Consider the following 17,977-nt stretch of genomic DNA (forward strand, 5'->3'; position numbering starts at 1 on the left):
CCTGCCAAGTTTCGGAATTATGTTTCTGACTTTTAATAGGCATGACAAAACTGGAGTTGGTAGGAATCACATTCTCACAGAAATTTGAAAATCAACAGAATTTCAGTAAACATTGCAATATATAGCAAAATATAGATATATAAAGAGATTATAAATACAATTTTACAAGTGTCTACTTCCAAAACAAGCCACAAAGCAAAGCTATAAAAAACTTGCACCAGTAGATAATTTATTTATTGAACCTCTTTCTTCAAGAAGCTTTCTGTGATATTTTGATCTGTTGTGGCAGATATTTTTTTTCTCTCTTTCTTCATCATGCTCACTGCACGGCTCACTATTCAAAGTATGTTAGTATAGTATCTACCATGTCCTGAGCACATTACATGCTTTTTTTTTTAGACAGAGTCTCACTCTGTTGCCCAGGCTGGAGTGCAGTGGCGCAATCTCGGCTCACTGCAACCCCCACCTCCCAGGTTCAAGCGACTCTCCTGCCTCAGCCTCCCAAGTAGCTGGAACTACAGGCGTGCACCACCACAGCCAGCTAATATGTATATATATTTTTAAGTAGAAACGGGATTTCAGCATATTGGCCAGGCTGGTCTCGAACTCCTGACCTCGTGATCCGCCTGCCTTGGCTTCCCAAAGTGCTGGGATTACATGCATGAGCCACTGTGCTGAGCCATTACATGCATTTTCTAAGCTCAGAGAGTGTAGAAACTTTTCTCACAGAAGTGAGAATAATTTAGATTTTCCTGATTCCACATTTCTTCTACAGTTTCTCAATCTGCTCCAATGATATGCCCTTCACATACCCAGGTGTTACAGTGTTTCACCCTGTTCCTGAAGATGCTCCGTTCACTCCCTCATATGCATGGGGGCTCCAGAGACATCTTTATATACCGATCCCTAGTCCCCTACATAGTTCCAAGCACTACAACATAAATCATGCTTCTGAATACTGAGTGACCTTGGGTCTTTTAGTCTTACAGGAATCAGAAGATCCATGTTAGTATTCCAGCTCTCTCATACTAGCTATGTGATCTCGGACAGGTGGTTTAAACTATCAGTGCCTCGATCCTCATTCTTTATCCCTCTCATTTGCCCCAGAGATCCTCTGACCCCTGCTTCCAGCTTCATGAAACTTCTAGTGATGCCACTGAATTTGCACATATTTTAAATTAATCTTGTATTATTTTAGTTTTAATTTTTGGTGTTAGGTATAATTTTGCTATGCATTATTCGGGAGACCATATAGAATTTTTTTTTCAACTTGAATGTGGATTTTAGCTCTCTACTTTTATCCTAATCATTTTTCTAAGGGGAAGAGGGAACTAGATGACTACTTATCCTAGGGCTGTGCAAACATTCAAGCTCATGGAAAATGGAAGAAGATCTTAGTCCTTGGTCCATTGTCTGTTGTGTTGTTTGCCGTTACTATTGTTCCTCTTACTAAGGGATGCTGCTGTGAAGAGCTGCATCTCTACCATTATTCAGGGACTGCTGCTCCAGAATGACTCAGATATTTTTACAATATTTCTCTGTACTGACCACAGGCTCTGTCACACAGTGACCTGTATTTTCTAGGTCTCAGGACTTAGAGGCCAGATTCCAAAGAGGTCCAAAAGCTTCATCTTCCCTAGTCTCTGGCATTGGGAGAAAAGTCTGTGAATATGTACCAGATAAGAATACTAGATAGTCCTCTTGTCCCTTCACTAGACTTCCAGAAACTACCCTTTCTTCCCAAAATGACTCATTTTCCAAAATAACTGCAAGCACAGCCTCTAGCCCCTCCTCCCTCTGGGACTACCCGGCCTAATTAATGAAAGTTACCTTGATTCCCAAGCAAAAGCCCAAAAGAGGGTTGTCCTCTTGCTACCAGACAACCTCTGTTCCTGACTCTGAAACCCAAAGCTTTTTACAAGCCCTTATAGGCTTTTTTACAAGCCCATAAGGGCTTATTTTAACAAGCCCTTAAAATAAAGAAAATGAATACAATGCTGGACATTCCTATTTCTAAAGGTCTGGGTAACCGCAATGCATTACCCAGAATACATTTGCATTTCTTCTGAGAGTCTCACAAAGAAGAATAAGACAGAAATTATTATCACAATAAATTATCCTGCAATGTTGCTCTTCATGTATATTTTAAAAGGGTATCAGCTTAAAAATCTGGAGAAGAGATACAAAATGCTTGACTTTTGTAGCTACTGCTTTCTTCCTCATTCATGGCAGATATAGCTAATTGATCACTCTATCAAATGGCCCATACCTGTTCATGCTAAACTTAGTGTGTGAGACAGCCAGTAATAATGAATTAGAATCAGAAATTGAGATTAAGCCATGCTTACTATCTGTTCCTTAACACATTGTATAATGTGGAACATTCTGAAATGTAGTACTATTGCCAATGAGCTGAGATGAAGTGAAAAGATGAGGGGTAGGGAAGAAGGAGGAAAGAGGAAGGTTGACTGATTAAAGTTCTATGTTTCAGAGAGAACATGTGGAGCAGGTCCTCCATGTGAACACACCTGGAATCTAACTCTGTTTTTCAGCCTTTATACTGGGACCTTTCTATTGTCATCTATCTGGAACAATCAGGCTTTGAGAGACAAATGTATCCTAAAGAAACGGATGTATTAATCTTGCAAATTACTTGGTGAAAAATGAAATATCTAGATAGAAAGTTTCTGGAAAATACATATTTAGTGGTCTAAATATTCTTCTACCAGTGACAAAAAATTCCCATGAGACCAAATTAATATCTGAAAGTTAATAAAGCAATTCAATGATTAAAAAAGAGTTAGATGTTCCTAAAGCATAATGCCTTCAAGATAAGATAGCAGCATGGGCCCATCTATAAAACAGGTATAGATACAGTAAGCAGACTAGCAAACTAACATTGTGGATGGCCTTGTGTATTAATTAGAGTTTTCCAGAGAAACAGAACCAATAAGAGATATTTATGTATTTGTTTATTATGGTTGCTTGGCTTACATGGTACTATGAAGACTGACACCTTTCGAGATCTGCAGGATGAGTCAGCAAGCTGATAACCCAGGAGACCCTATCATGTCATTTCAGTCTGCAGGCCGGCAGGCTCAAGACCCAGGAAGATGTGATGTTCCAGTTTGTGTGAAAAGGCAGGAAAAAATGGATTCCTAGTTCAAAAGCTGACAGGTAGGAGGAATACCCTCCCCTTGAGGGTTTTTTTTGTATTCAGGCCTTCAACTGATGGAAGGAGCCCATTCACATGACAGAGGGAAATCTGCTTTATTTAGTCAACTGATTTAAATGTTAATATTATCCAAAAAATTCCCTCCTGGACATACCACAGTGTCTGACCAAATATCTGGGCACCTCGTGGCCCAGTCCATTTGACACATGAAATTAACTGTCAAACCTGGGAACTCTTTCTTTTGAAAGGATGAACTGGAGGCAAATGGATTTTACCCTTTGGACTTAGTTTTTTAAAAGAAGTCATGAGGATTACCATTTATTTTGTATTAGCTATATTTATTATTGTGTTTTCCTGAAAGGATTTTAGTATATTATCCAGATTTACCAGCATAACAATTACAAATGTTATTTCAGGGTGTTATTTTCCCAGACCACTAATACTCATTTAGAAAAGGCATAATCAATTTCATTTTGGAGATGACATTATCTAAACTTTTCTTATTAATTCCAACAGGAAAACCTATTCAATCATAAAATCACCATTGTGTTAATCATATGTGTCAGAAATTTATTTACTGTAAGATATCATGTACATCTAATTTATGTTATTTAATGCACATGTATATCACAGAAGTCTATGCAGACGAACCTGTATACATTTAATTCATGCAATCAATTTTAAAATAAATTTTCAAATAAAATTTTTTTGTAGAATTTCCGTATACCTGTATTATTCTTTACCCCAATTTGTTTGAATAACATTTGAAAACTACCTTCAGATGCTCGGTAAGCATTGCTGAGATTTTTGGATTTTTTTTTTTTCCTTTATTTTCTGATGTGGAATATAAACTGAGAGAAGACAGAACCAAATTTGATTGGTCATGATGCAAATTTTACCTATTTATATTTCATAGCTATCAAACTTACTTTGAAAACTATTAATGATCTTAGCCACAATCTAAATTATATTTTTATCAGAAAAATGTGTAAACTCTGAAATCAAAACTAATTATACAAGAGAGTTAAATCTAGTTTAGTAGGCATATGAATTTGTAAGATAACAAAATCACAAGATAATCCTCACTTTTTCCAGTTCATTTCTGGAAAATGCATCATAAACACATTGCATTTTCCCACAGGAACCTATATTGGTGATTGCATTCTTGTTCAGTTACTCACCATCAAATAAGCTATGGTTGTCACAGCAACATATTACAAAAACGCAGATAAAATGATAAGTCTTCATTATAAACTTAATAATAAAATTAGAAAAATGTTTTCTAATTAGAAAAATGTTTTCTCTGTATTTGTTGAGAGCCTAGTGTATTCTAATGTTCATGTATTTATTCAAATGTATTTATTCAAATGTATTTATTCAAATGTATTTATCTAATAGCTGTTCTGTTTTTTGAACTACGAGCAATATAATGCAAAGGCATTTTTGCTGTCATTCAGAAATAGAAAGAACTTAAAAACTGTAGTGAAAATGGCATATGTTAGACATAGCTAAAATCAAGATGCTACCTACAATAATTTAGACAAGTTTGGGAACCGATAGGAGTGAGCCAGACAGCTTAAAAACTGTCCAGGGAAATTTTACTGATGATTTGTGTTTGTTCAGCTTCTTTGTAGCAAGCCGAAATATTTTAAATTATGCTGTTAACCTTACTGCATGCTCAAATTTATTTTTGTCCTTTGAAAATTTAGACATTGCAGCATTTAAATATTTAAAGGCATCATTAAATACTTCAGTCATGATAGATTGAAGAGAATTTCCTTCTTACTCGTCTTTTCTTTGTTCTATCTTTAGTCTTCTTCCTCGCTAAAACCACTTTAAACTTAAAGGGCTGCTTTGAAAGGGAAACATTGAAGGAAGATTTGTTCAAAGAAACAGGCAAGCTCCTAAAGTCAAATACAAACTATTGGAAAACACAGGTCTTTCTTTTGCATTAGCTGAGAGGTCTAACTCCTTCTTTTCCTTCCCTTTCAAGCCTACAGAAGGTTCATTAGACCAACTGCCTATGGGAACTATAGACTAAGCACGTATAAGTCAGGAGACATGAAGTTTAGGTGTCAGTTAGGCAGACTTGAATGAGCAAAGATACAAAATGTACCAGGCAAACAAGAAAATTGTGCCTTGTGCTAGTTCCTGATGACAAAACTATAGTTTAAATTTTCCATTATAGACTTCAACTATTGTGTGCTTTTAACAAGAGAAATTTTTCTTTTTCTATTTGTTTTTTTTTTTGTTTTTTTTTTTTTGAGACAAAGTCTCGCTCTGTCACCCAGGCTGGAGTGCAGTGGCACGATGTCGGCTCACTGCAACCTCCGCCTCCTGGGTTCAAGGAGTTCTCTGCCTCGGTCTCCCAGGTAGCTAGGATGACAGGCACTTGCCACCATGTCCGGCTAATTTTTGTATTTTTAATAGAGACGGGGTTTCACTATCTTGGCCAAGCTGATCTTGAACTCATGACTTCGTGATCCACCTGCCTCAGCCTCCAAAAGTGCTAGGATTATAGGCGTAAGCCACCAGACCTAATTTCTTTTTCTACTTTTAACAGGCTTTTCTATTATAATATACTGTACTTTATAATTACTGAGTTTGTACTACTGTCTGCTCATGTGTTGATTTTAGATAAACATAGACACACAGCAATTATATTTTTTAAGATAAATGACTAATAGTTCCATTTATTTTTTGAATATTTGAGAAATATCTAATTTTTCTGATACAATCTTAGGTTTGCACATGAATAAACCACATGCCATATTTTATAATATATAGATAATATTAAGGTGTCCTCATTAAGATGAATTTTTCTCTGTCTGGTATTATTAAATAATATAACAGTGATTTCAATCCTGGCCTTGCCACTTGCCAGAAGTGTGCCCTTAGGCCAATTACTTAACTTCAATTCGTCTCAGTTTCTTCAGTTGGAAATGAGGATATAATAATAATTTCTCATAAATTTGTTACAAGAATCAAATCAGATAACTTTATAAAACATTTTAATAATGCCAAACACATAGTGTGATATGTGTTTGTTAAAAAATAAAATACGTTTTCTTGTTCTTTTTTCTAAAATTTTTTTTTTTGAGACGGAGTCTCACTCTGTCGCCCAAACTGGAGTGAAGTGGCCGGATCTCAGCTCACTGCAAGCTCCGCCTTTCGGGTTCACGCCATTCTCCTGCCTCAGCCTCCCGAGTAGCTGGGACTATAGGAGCCCGCCACCTCGCCCGGCTAGTTTTTTGTATTTTTTAGTAGGAGACGGGGTTTCACTGGGATGGTCTGGATCTCCTGACCTCGTGATCCGCCCGTCTCGGCCTCCCAAAGTGCTGGGATTACAGGCTTGAGCCACCGCGCCCGGCCCTTTTTTCTAAATTTTTAATTTTTTTTTTCACATTTCTGCTGGCAAGAATCTTGTTCTAAATGCATATGCAAATCTCCATCTCCAGACTTCTGTCCAACAAATAGACTAATTTGCCTTCTTTCCCTTGCCTTTATTTCTCTTCTTCTACCCTCTACTCTCATAGTAGGCTTCAGAAGGAGGACAAAATGAGAAATTACCTGGAAAAGTTTGCCTGTGCATGCCACCTTTTCAAACCTGACATTATAGATTATATCAGTTAGCATAGATTTGGAATCAAGTAACAAAATTTATTTCAATACCATTGGTTTAAATTGGCTGACAAAGTATAGTAGAATGGCAGGATGGATTTCAGGGCTGGCTTCACTCAGTGAGCACAGCTCCCTTTCTTTGAACTTTCTTCGGCATTGTTGCTTTAAGTGTGATGTCCTTTTCCTTAGACTGAGTTGCTTCATGCTGGCAAAATGCCATTAGAAATTCTAGGTTCTATATAATGGGATATGTAGAAGATGAGAGGGAGTCCATTTTGCTTTTAAACATCTTGCTTTAAAAAAGTTTCTTACCAGAAACACCCAGAAAGCCCTCCTTTATGACTCACTGGCTCAGATTAAGTTACAAGCTAATTCTATTTTTTTGAGACGGAGTGTTGCTCTGTGGCCCAGGCTGGAGTGCAGTGGCTGGATCTCAGCTCACTGCAAGCTCCGCCTCCCGGGTTCACGCCATTCTCCTGCCTCAGCCTCCCGAGTAGCTGGGACTACAGGCGCCCACCACCTCGCCTGGCTAGTTTTTTGTATTTTTTAGTAGAGACAGGGTTTCACCGTGTTAGCCAGGATGGTCTCAATCTCCTGACCTCGTGATCCACCCGTCTCGGCCTCTCAAAGTGCTGGGATTACAGGCTTGAGCCACCGCGCCCGGCCCCAGTTACAAGCTAATTCTTAAAAATTGAGGCTAGGAAAGTATTAAGAGCTAACTGGATTAGCTGAACCAATCTCTCTAGTATGATGGATGGGATTACCCTCAGATAAATGAGGCCCACTCTGGTGCTAGAGTCTATCAACTTACTTTTAAAAACATTGGTAATGGTGGAAGGCATAGATGCCTGAACCATAGTGGAATTGTGTCAGAAGAGAAGAAGGGGGAATGGATACAGTGTAGCAACCACTGATGACTACATAGGCTATGTTATCTGTAGGAGGAGATTTAGAAATTCATCAGTGTCAGTAATAGCTATCTCTGAATGAGGAACAAGTTGCAGCTAAGCGGACCTTTAAATTCCATAAAGTGGTCTTTTAGATTATGTACATCATTTTGGGGGTTTGTTTGGTTATAAAGACCAGGCATAATCAAATCAACATAATCAATCTTGTCTGTCCCTGGTGCTAACACTGGCACCAGGGCTACACAATTTGAATTGTAGTTTCTGGGCTTATTTTTTTAAAAATTAATCATAGTATCTTTCTCTATTTTGAAGTAGTGTTAAACTTGCAGATTTGCAAGAATTGTACAAAGGCCTTTTTTTTTTTTTCTTGAATCAATTTGAAAGTAAATTACTGATATGATGTCCCATTACAGCCTGATATTTAATGTATCAAAAGCAAGAAAATGCTCCTACCAAAACACCATGTAATCATTAAAATCAGGAAATTTTATATTTTTCCAGATAGGGTTTCACTGTGTCACCTAGGCTGAAGTATAGTGGCACCATCATAGTTCACTGCAGCCTGCAACTCCTGGGCTCAAATGAGCTTTCTGCCTTGGTCTCCCACAATGCTGGGATCACGGGCATGAGACAACACACCTGGCCAAAATCATGAAACTAATTCTCTACATTAGTTCCATTTAGTTGCAGACTCCACTCATGTTTTGCCAATTATCCCAATGTTTTATAGCAAGAAGGTCCAGTTGAGGATCACATGTTGAGTTTGTTATTTCTTTTTATCTTCCTTAATCTTGAATCTCAGTCTTCTTTGACTTTTGTGATCTTTATAGATAAATTACTAGGTAGAATACCCTTCACTTGGGCTTTGTGTGGTTTCCTCGTTATTATATTCAGATTATGTATATGTGACAGGAATATCACAGAAACACAGAAGTGATGGTGCATTCCTCTCGTTGCATCCTATCAGTTGGTCTAAAACTTTAATTTGTTCCATTATTAGTGATGTTCACTTTGAATCCTTAATTGAAGTGCTGTCTGTTAAGCTTTTCCACTGTAAAATTACTCAATTTTCTTTACAATTAATAAGTATGTGAGGAGAGTTTCTATACAGAGGTAAATTGGACTTCAGGGCTACTCAATGTGTTTTTAAAAATTTTGCAATTTCCTTAGTTCTGTTAATATGTAAATATGTAAATTATTCATTCTTCATTAAATTTTCACCTACTAGTTTGGCATTCATTGATATATTTTGACTGAATCAGTTATGATGATGACGATAGTTACTATATGTTTGATTTTTCTAATTTAGGCACTCATTCTATATTTATTAGTTGCCATTCTAGTGTGAAAGTTCTCTTCTTCCTGTTTATTTATATTAATATGGGCTCATGAATTCCTAGTTTATAAAATGGGCTATAATTTTTTCTTATTATTTATTTTGATACCCACATTGTTCTTGATTTGGTCAGTAGGGATTCTTTCAGACTGGCTTCTATGTCAGTCTGACCTGTGCTTTTCATTCACTGAGCACTGTGTTACTTTATGGCACAAAAAGATGTCCCAGACTAATCTTGTACTTCCCCAATTCCATACCAGAATCAGACAATTCTCCAACGGGTTCTGCTTCTTTCTGGTGGAAACCAGTATTTAGATTTGGGTGCTAGATATACTTATTATTGTTGGGGTGTCAGTGTTGCCCAGTAGTCTCAGTAGTCAGAAGTAGGGAAAATACTTAAGTTCAAACTATACCATCAATCCCAATCCCAATCCAACACCAAAGGCTATCAGAATAGATCAGAGTAGATACAGCGAAGAGAAGTTGGAAGAAGACCTATCTTGCTGCTTTGATAGAGGACAGAATTCTGTTTTACAATTCAGCATACCCATAATCTATTTTTAACTTTGCTAGAGAGGTAATTCTCTTAATAATGTAAAGGATCTTGGGTAATAAAAAATGCTTTCAAGAAATGTGCAACTACATTAGTTTCCTATGGCTGCTATAAAAATTACCAGAAATCTGGTGGTTTAAAATAAGACAAATCTTTCAGTTCTGGAGGTGAGAAATCTGAAATCAGTTTCAGTGGGCTGAAGTCAAGGGCTGATTCTTTCTGGTGGCGTATGGGAGAATCTGTTTTTCAGCTATAGCACCTATCTGTATTTCTTGGTTTGTGGCCCCTTCTCCATCTTCAAAGCTCACCGCTCTAATCTCTGCTTCCCTTACCCACTTTCCATAACTGGTCTTCTCACTTTCTGACTCTTAACTCCTCCTGCTTTCCTCTGTAAGAAGGAACACCCTTGTGTTTACATTGGGCCTAACTGGGTGATCCAAAACAATTGCCTCAAAATCCTTAATTTGATCACATTGCAAAGTCCCTTTACCATGTAAGGTAGTATATTTATACATTCTGGAGATGAGGACATAAACACTTTGAAGCCATCATTCAGCTACCACACCAAGACTCAGCTAATTTGTTTCAATTTTTTATTTTTGTAGAATCAATTTTACTTTTGAGTTGCATTAATCAGAACTGTCATTTCCAAATGTTAGAACAAAAATGATTCAATTTGGCTTTGGCAAGAAAAAGGGTCTTTATTAGCTCCCATAAATTAAAGTTGTAGAGCTCTAATCGATATGCTCTTTTGAGTCCAAGGGGTCAAAGATGTTGATAGGGAACTTTCTCTTCATCTTTTAACTCTGTTTTCTTTTGGATTTATTCTGGGCTCACCTTTCCTCTCCTATTGGCAAGATGTCCACCAGTAGCTCCAGCATTCTTCTATCTTGGAACCCCAGGACATAAGAAGATTCTGTTTCTCCCTACAATGTCAATAAAATTCAATTAATGTAGCTGGGCATGGTGGATCATGCCTGTAATCCCAGTGACTTGGGAGGTTGAGGTGAGAAGATGGTTTGAGGCCAGGAGTTTAAGACAAACCTGGGAAACACAGGGAGATATCATCGCTACAAAATATTAAAAAATTATCAGGACACGGTGGCACATGGCGCATGCCTGTAGTCTCAGATACTTGGGAGACTGAGGCAGGAGGATCCCTTGAACCCAGGAGGTGGAAGCTACAGTGAGCTATGATTGCACTACTGTATTCCAGCAGTGAGACCCTGTCTTAAAAAAAAAAATCTAGTTAATGACTTTCGTTGATCCAAATTTAGTGGGATTCTGTAAATCAAAATGTTTGCTGCTTCTACTGAAATTGCAACCACTTGATGTATTATTCATTAATTTATTACCTAAAGATTTTCCTCAACTTCCCCTCTTTTCCTCTATCCCCTTCTTTTCTTTTTTAAACACTTCTCATTTAAAAAATAATTAGAATATTATATCTATATAATTCTTAATTTAAATATCTTATTTAACATTAAAAAATTTGGAGAGAAAATAATTTAGCAAGAAAATATGATCTGAAGGTTTACTGTGGTTGAGAGAGATTATTTTTGTTATAATAATTTTTATAATAATGTATTTAAGCAAATAGTTTGAGAAGTTCATCCCTGATTATGTGCTAGAGAATCCTGATGTGAGACTAAAATGCATGGTTATTAAAGACATGTAGACATAGAAAATATGAAAAATACATTTATGTTAAATATAAATCTTATAAAAGCTTCACATACTGTTAACAGTCTCTGTGGTCTTGATTTTCTTGGTATTTATGTTACTGCTTTCTTTTGTTTCTATAACTGAAATATTTATGAAGTGTAAACAGATTTGGGCCATCTGCTGATATTTGGATAGATAAGGTATGGTATCTTTACTGTTAAGCCTTTTTCAGAATTTGTTAATATCAAGCATCCTGTTTATTTTCAGGAATGAGCATATGTCAAGTACAAACAGAACCAAGCTTTACTTGAATACTAAAACATTTAAAATATTCAACTTTTTATAAAGCAGTCTTTATTAACCTCTTCTAATATTTTTATTTTTTAAATTTAATTCCAAAACTTATACTTTTAGTTCGAACCAGACTGTATAAGTATTATAATGCCTTTTAAATTAGAACTTAAATGCCTTTGCAGAGAGAAAAAGAGAAATAGACACATAGAAGGAGCTCAGTCAATACCTTTAAACTTATTAGTATTCACATTATAAAATTCAAGTCTGTTAACAATGCCTTTTTAATTGAAGAACTGTAACAAGAACTTGCCTTTTTTGCATTGTGAATATCCAGTTGCTATTTGACAGACTATGCATGTCAAATGCTTGTATTCATTGTATAGATGCTATTATATTTTGCATAATAAAACTGCTTTTTTGGTTTAGTGTACAAGTATTATATTGAAAGAGTAGGACACAGAGAGATAATACAATCATGAAGCAACTTAATTTTCCCTCATTATTCTTTAAATTTTTTTCTGCTGGAACAATTCTCCTCTTGCCCCATGGATAAAATTAAGACCAATCTTGATTTTCAAGTTACTTCTAGGTCTCCTAGACAATCTCCGGTCACTAGCTAAAATATCATTTTCATAAAATAGAAATTTAAAGTTCATTGAAGTTAAAGACTTCCCCCTTTGCTAGGATGGGCCATCAGCTATGGAAAAGGGCCTGTTAGCTTCTTCCTTAATTCCCCAGAGAGTTTTTCTGCTTCTTCTTCCCCACTTTTTAGGGGCCTCTCACTCCTCTAGAGTTGAAAGAAATGTGGCAGGGCAGATATATTTATTGACACTACTCATTCGGCACTAATTTGTGTTAGTTTCCTCTGGCCATGACAGATGTGTAAGGTCAGCTTTTACTGGCTAACATGCTGATATGATTTGACTGTGTGTCCCCACCCAAATCTGGAATTGTAATCCCCAGGTGTCGAAGGAGGAACTGGTGAGAGGTGACAGGATCACGAGGGTAGTTTCCTCCATGCTGTTCTCGTGATAGTGAGTGAGTGGACATGAGATCTGATTATTTGAACGTGTTTGGAAGTTCCCCGCTTCACTCTATGTCTCTCGCAGACTTGTGAAGAAGGTCCCTGATTCACCAACTTCCACCATGATTGTAAGCTTCCTGAGATCTCTGCAGCCATGCAGAACTGTGAGTCAATTAAGCCTCTTTTTTTAATAAACCACCCAGTCTCAGGTATTCTTTATAGCAGTGTGAAAATGGACTAGTACACACGCCATTGTTGGAGATCTTGCACCTGCATTTTCTTGATGTCAGTGAATACATTTTCTGGATGTTTATAACTCCTCTTCTACCTCTTAGGAATCTAGAAAGTTTACTCCCTGCTGGGTTATCTCATGCATTCAGGCAATCTTCTTGGTCAGGACAACACCCAGGCCAATTTTCTCAAGCCACGACCACATCAAGTCCAGTGGAACAATCTCTCTTGATTCTGCCTTCAGAGAGATTGGCCAGGCAGATTTATCATGTGTGAGTTTTATGTTAGGGAGCTGTGATCCCCAAACTCCAGAGGACTTATGTCCAGCTTTCTGACTAGGCATCAACATGTCTTTCCATAGGCTTCTGGGTGGTGCTACTATGCGCTTATTGGTCTGTAAGAACCTTCCTCTTCCTAATCTCTTCTAATTGTCACCTTTCCTTTTTTTCCTGCTTTAATCTCTCAGCTAAGGGTCTGTGTGGCCCCACAATGAGCCTGGGGTGGGGGATCAACAGAGTTTCAGGCACCTCATTTGCAAGTCCTGCCTTGGTAGTCTCAAATCTCTCCTTGGAATTTGAGACTGATTGCTATCTCTTGTCCAAGGGACTAAACAAAATCTAACATATAGAGTTTTATTTTGGATCCTGTCACAAGTGAAGAATCACTAATTAGTTCAGGAAATGATCATTTCCTATTCAAGGGCCATTTATTTGATAGCTATGAAGTGGGAAAGTCTAAGTTATGATAGTTTTCTTTTTCTGGTAAGTTTACCACTGACTATTACATTTTTGTCACACCAGTTTCTTCATTCATAATATTCCTACTTGTCTCATAATGAGGTTGTGATAATAATAGTATAAAGTGCCTGGAACTTGTATGTGGAGAATTTAGTAATTATGTAATGTACATCACATGATTTTTCTGCCAGGTAGCTATTATTCAAGTGCCGATAGAGAAATTGAGACAAAAATCAACACTTTTTGAATAAAAGTGTATTAAACTTTGAATACCACTTACCTTCCAAAGTAGCTATAAAAGTTCTATAGGAGAGGGAAAGAACACTTTCACCTGCCTTGAGTAAGTATTTTCTCTATCAATGACTCTGTTCAAGTTTTAAGGCAGGTGCAAAATAAATCATTGATCCTGTCACCTCTCACCAGTTCCTCCTTCGATACCTGGGGATTACAATTCCAGATTTGGGTGGGGACACAGAGCCAAACCATATCAGCATGTTAGTCAGTAAAAGCTGACCTTACACATCTATCATGGCCGGAGGAAACTAACACAAATCAGTGCCAAATGAGTAGCGTCAATAAATATATCTGCCCTGCCACACTTCTTTCAACTCTAGAGGAGTGAGAGGCCCCTAAAAAGTGGGGAAGAAGAAGCAGAAGAACTCTCTGGGGAATTAAGGAAGAGGCTAACAGGCCCTTTTCCATACCTTTTCCATTCTACTCAACAATTAGCCACTATGGGTATTGTAGTTTTATTTATCAACAGTTTGTAAATAACAACAGCTGGTTTATAAACATTATGAAAGTCATATAAAATGCACACCTGTTACCAATATTTTGTTAATAGGCTGCTAAGAAGTTGGAAATAAATATTATCATTTTAACAGTTATGTAAATGGAAAGGTGAGTTACAAATATTATAGGCATACAAGTGTTCATATATACTTGACTCCAAGATCAAGATTAAAAAAATATGTAATAGGTAGTTTAGTGTGCTATGTGATTTGTCCACTATTTCTAGAATTTGATATTTTGTATCAAACAATTACATGTGCATACCTTTTAAGCCAGCCATTGTACCTGTAGAAATTTATTAAAAATAATCAGATAAGTGCAATGTGTGTGTTTGTATTATGGCATAATGTTTGATTATAAAAAATCAGAAAAACCTAGATGACTATAGGCAGAGATTAGTTAAATAAATCAGGATATGTCCATATAAGGCAACACTATAAAACCACTAATTATTGTTATATATCTCTACTTATTTACAATTAACTGATTTCCCAATATATTGTTAAATGGGAAATGTAATCTACAAATGGATATTGTTAATATTATTCTATTATTGTAAAAAAGACTATAAATATTTTAATATATACCTTGAAAATTCTGGAAGGATATACATGAAAATGTTCAGAGTGGTTGATTCCGAGTGGTGATACTCCTTTAATCAATAAATACTCACCAGTCCCGTGCAGTAAGAACCATTTGGTCTAGTTAATAAATGGAAGTGTAAGGAAGTGAGACAATGTTTCACATTTGACTCCTGCTTTTTTCTGAAGTGAAAACTTGTATGGCCACCTGACATTCTGTAGGCACACTTTTATCCTGTAGATTGTTGTTCATCTATTTAATCAATAGTCTTCTATTTGTCTTCAGGAAACACATGATAATCAAATCAATGGAACTTCCACTTTGCTTCATTCTCCCTCCTAACTGAAACCTTACCCTATGTTTACAGGTAGTGGAACACACTTGTTCACCTCTGCAAATGAAACAATGATATTTTTCAAGATTGTTCTGCAACATTTTTACACCTTTTTTCTTGTACAGTATTTTTACCAACAGCTATTACTAAAGTTACAATAGTATTTTGATACATAATGAGATGGAATTAAATATGTTTAAGGAAGTACTGTTGATCTAAGTAATGAGAGAGTTTGGAATTGGCAGCAAGAATGTACCAAATATAGAATGATGTTCAGAACTGAAAAGGAGGTGAAAGGGGATATATATATGAAATTGGGGGCTAGGAGAATTGAGATTTGGAAAGACAAGCACAGCATGGAAATAGAGTAAAAAGTTGAAAAGAATGTGAGCCTTGAGACAAATAGGCCTTGTTCTGGCATTCTCTTCTGCCACTTACCTGTGGCAGAATCTTGAGCAATTAACTGCCCTTGATCTTAGTATCTGCAGCCATAAAATGGAGATATTTATATCAGTGTTGTAAAAATTAAATTACATAAATACAAACTTAAAGTTCTTGTAACAAAGTGGACAGTCAAACGCTAGGGTGGTGGCCAGTCTCTGAGATGACACTCAATGACCCCACCTCCTGGTACTTACACCCCTGTGTGTAGTTCCTTCCCATGTAGTATCTGAGCTGGTCTGTGACAATAAAATACAGGAGAAGTGTCACTTTTGAGGTTAGGTGATAGAAAGATTGCAATTTCCGTTTGGGGTTCTTTCTTTATTACTCATATCACTTGCTGTTGGGGAAGTTATGTTGTATGAGGAACATGGCGCAGCTCATGTGGTGAGGAGCTAAAGTTTCCTGCTAATAACTCTGTGCTTGAGCTTGGAGGCAGATCCTTCAGACTTAATCAAGCCTCAGATAACTGCAGCCCCAGCTGACACTTTGATTGCAGTCTTGTGAGACATCTTAAGCCAGAACCACTGAGCTAAGCTAATTCTTGGCCCATCCAAACTGTGGGATAATAAATACTTCTCCTTTAAGTGCCTAAGCTTGGATTAATCTGTTATGCAGTGATCAATAACTAATACATGTAGCTATCATTTTGAAGATTTGGGAGGTGATGGTTTAAATCTATAGTAAGTGGGGGCTAGTAGTAGGCGGTAAGAATTTTAAGTGGATCTAGCAGCGGGAAGGAAAGTTAGGCACTAGTATCCTAGGCCAGTTTATTGATTGATTGGTTGATTGATTGAGACAGAGTCGAACTCTGTGCCTGAGGCTGGAGTGCAGTGGCCCAATCTCAGCTCACTGCAACCTCTGCCTCCAGGGTTCATGAGGTTCTCATGCCTCAGCCACCCAAGTAGCTGGGATTACAGACACGAGCCACCATGCATAGCTAATTTTTGTATATTTTTTTGTACAGACGGGATTTCACCAAATTGGCCAGGATGGTCTGGAACTCCTGGCTCAAGTGATCTACACTTCTGGCCTCCCAAAGTGCTGGGATTACAGGCGTGAGCCACTGTGCCCAGACAAAAGGTCAATTTATACTTTATCTATTGGAGGACTCTGAGCCAGGGCTTCTCAACTGGTAAGGTAGGAATTCGGTGTAGATGTTTTTAGATATTGATTCCTCTCTACCCTTTGGGAGGTTTGGTGAGGTCTGGGAGGCTGAATTCTTGGAGTTAGTCACTGCTGGACTTGCAAAGGCTCCTTTTTTTAGCCCATGTGCCATACAATATGATTTTCTATGTGTGCCATCATGTGAGAACACTTGGACAGTACTGGCATTTACAAGGCAAGCATCTTTGCTTTGGGTACAGGGGTGTGAGACAAATAACTTCATATAAACTGTGAACTGTGAAGGTTAGACTAAGGCAGAATTTCAAAATCTAGTGTTCTGTAGTCCCTTAAGGTCTATAAATGGGGATTCAAATATTCAATCTTTGTGCCTCAGTTTCCTCAATTATACTAAGACTCATACCCATTTCACAGGATTGTTATGGTTGTTATATGAGCTATCCAATATCAAGTGCTTAGGACTCTGCCTGTCTGGCATATGTTTAGTGCTCAATAATGTCAGTTACAATTATCATTGCTCCTGGACCCTGGCTCCAGACTTCTTCCTACCAGCTTGAATTCTTGGAATCAGGCTTGGATTAGGCCTTCCTGTATTCATAACAAGACCAGGTTATTGTGGCCCAGGGCTTCAAATCTGCTGTTCCTTTCTCCTGATTGAGGCAATATCCCTATGGAACATGAGATGTTTTTGGGAGTTATTTGTTCATTTCGCCCTGACTTGGCAAGAAAAGTCAGAGGCTGCTGTTCACCTCCTTAAGTCTCAGATATTTTACTTGTAAAATAAAAGGGTTAGACTATATGACTTATAAGGCCTCTTTCAGTCATAACAATCTATGAATGTGTAAATAGTTGAATTAATGCACAGGTGAGTAATAGTAGTGAAGTGGAGTGAAAGGTGATCAGTGCAATTGCAGTTTCAAGCTTTATATAATTGTACAGGACATTTAGGTAAAACCTGGGTTCCAAGGCTATCTAGGTATACATTACATATGAAAAAACTCTAGTTTCTGAAAAGTGAGAAATATCTGTGGTTATTCTCGTAACATCTTATTTGATTTTATACTCAGGTGAGTAATAGTAGTGAAGTGGAGTGAAAGGTGATCAGTGCAATTGCAGTTTCAAGCTTTATATAATTGTACAGGACATTTAGGTAAAACCT

The sequence above is a fragment of the Colobus angolensis genome, unplaced genomic scaffold (assembly GCF_000951035.1).
Source record: "Colobus angolensis palliatus isolate OR3802 unplaced genomic scaffold, Cang.pa_1.0 Scaffold23, whole genome shotgun sequence".
In the NCBI taxonomy this organism is placed as follows: domain Eukaryota; kingdom Metazoa; phylum Chordata; class Mammalia; order Primates; family Cercopithecidae; genus Colobus; species Colobus angolensis.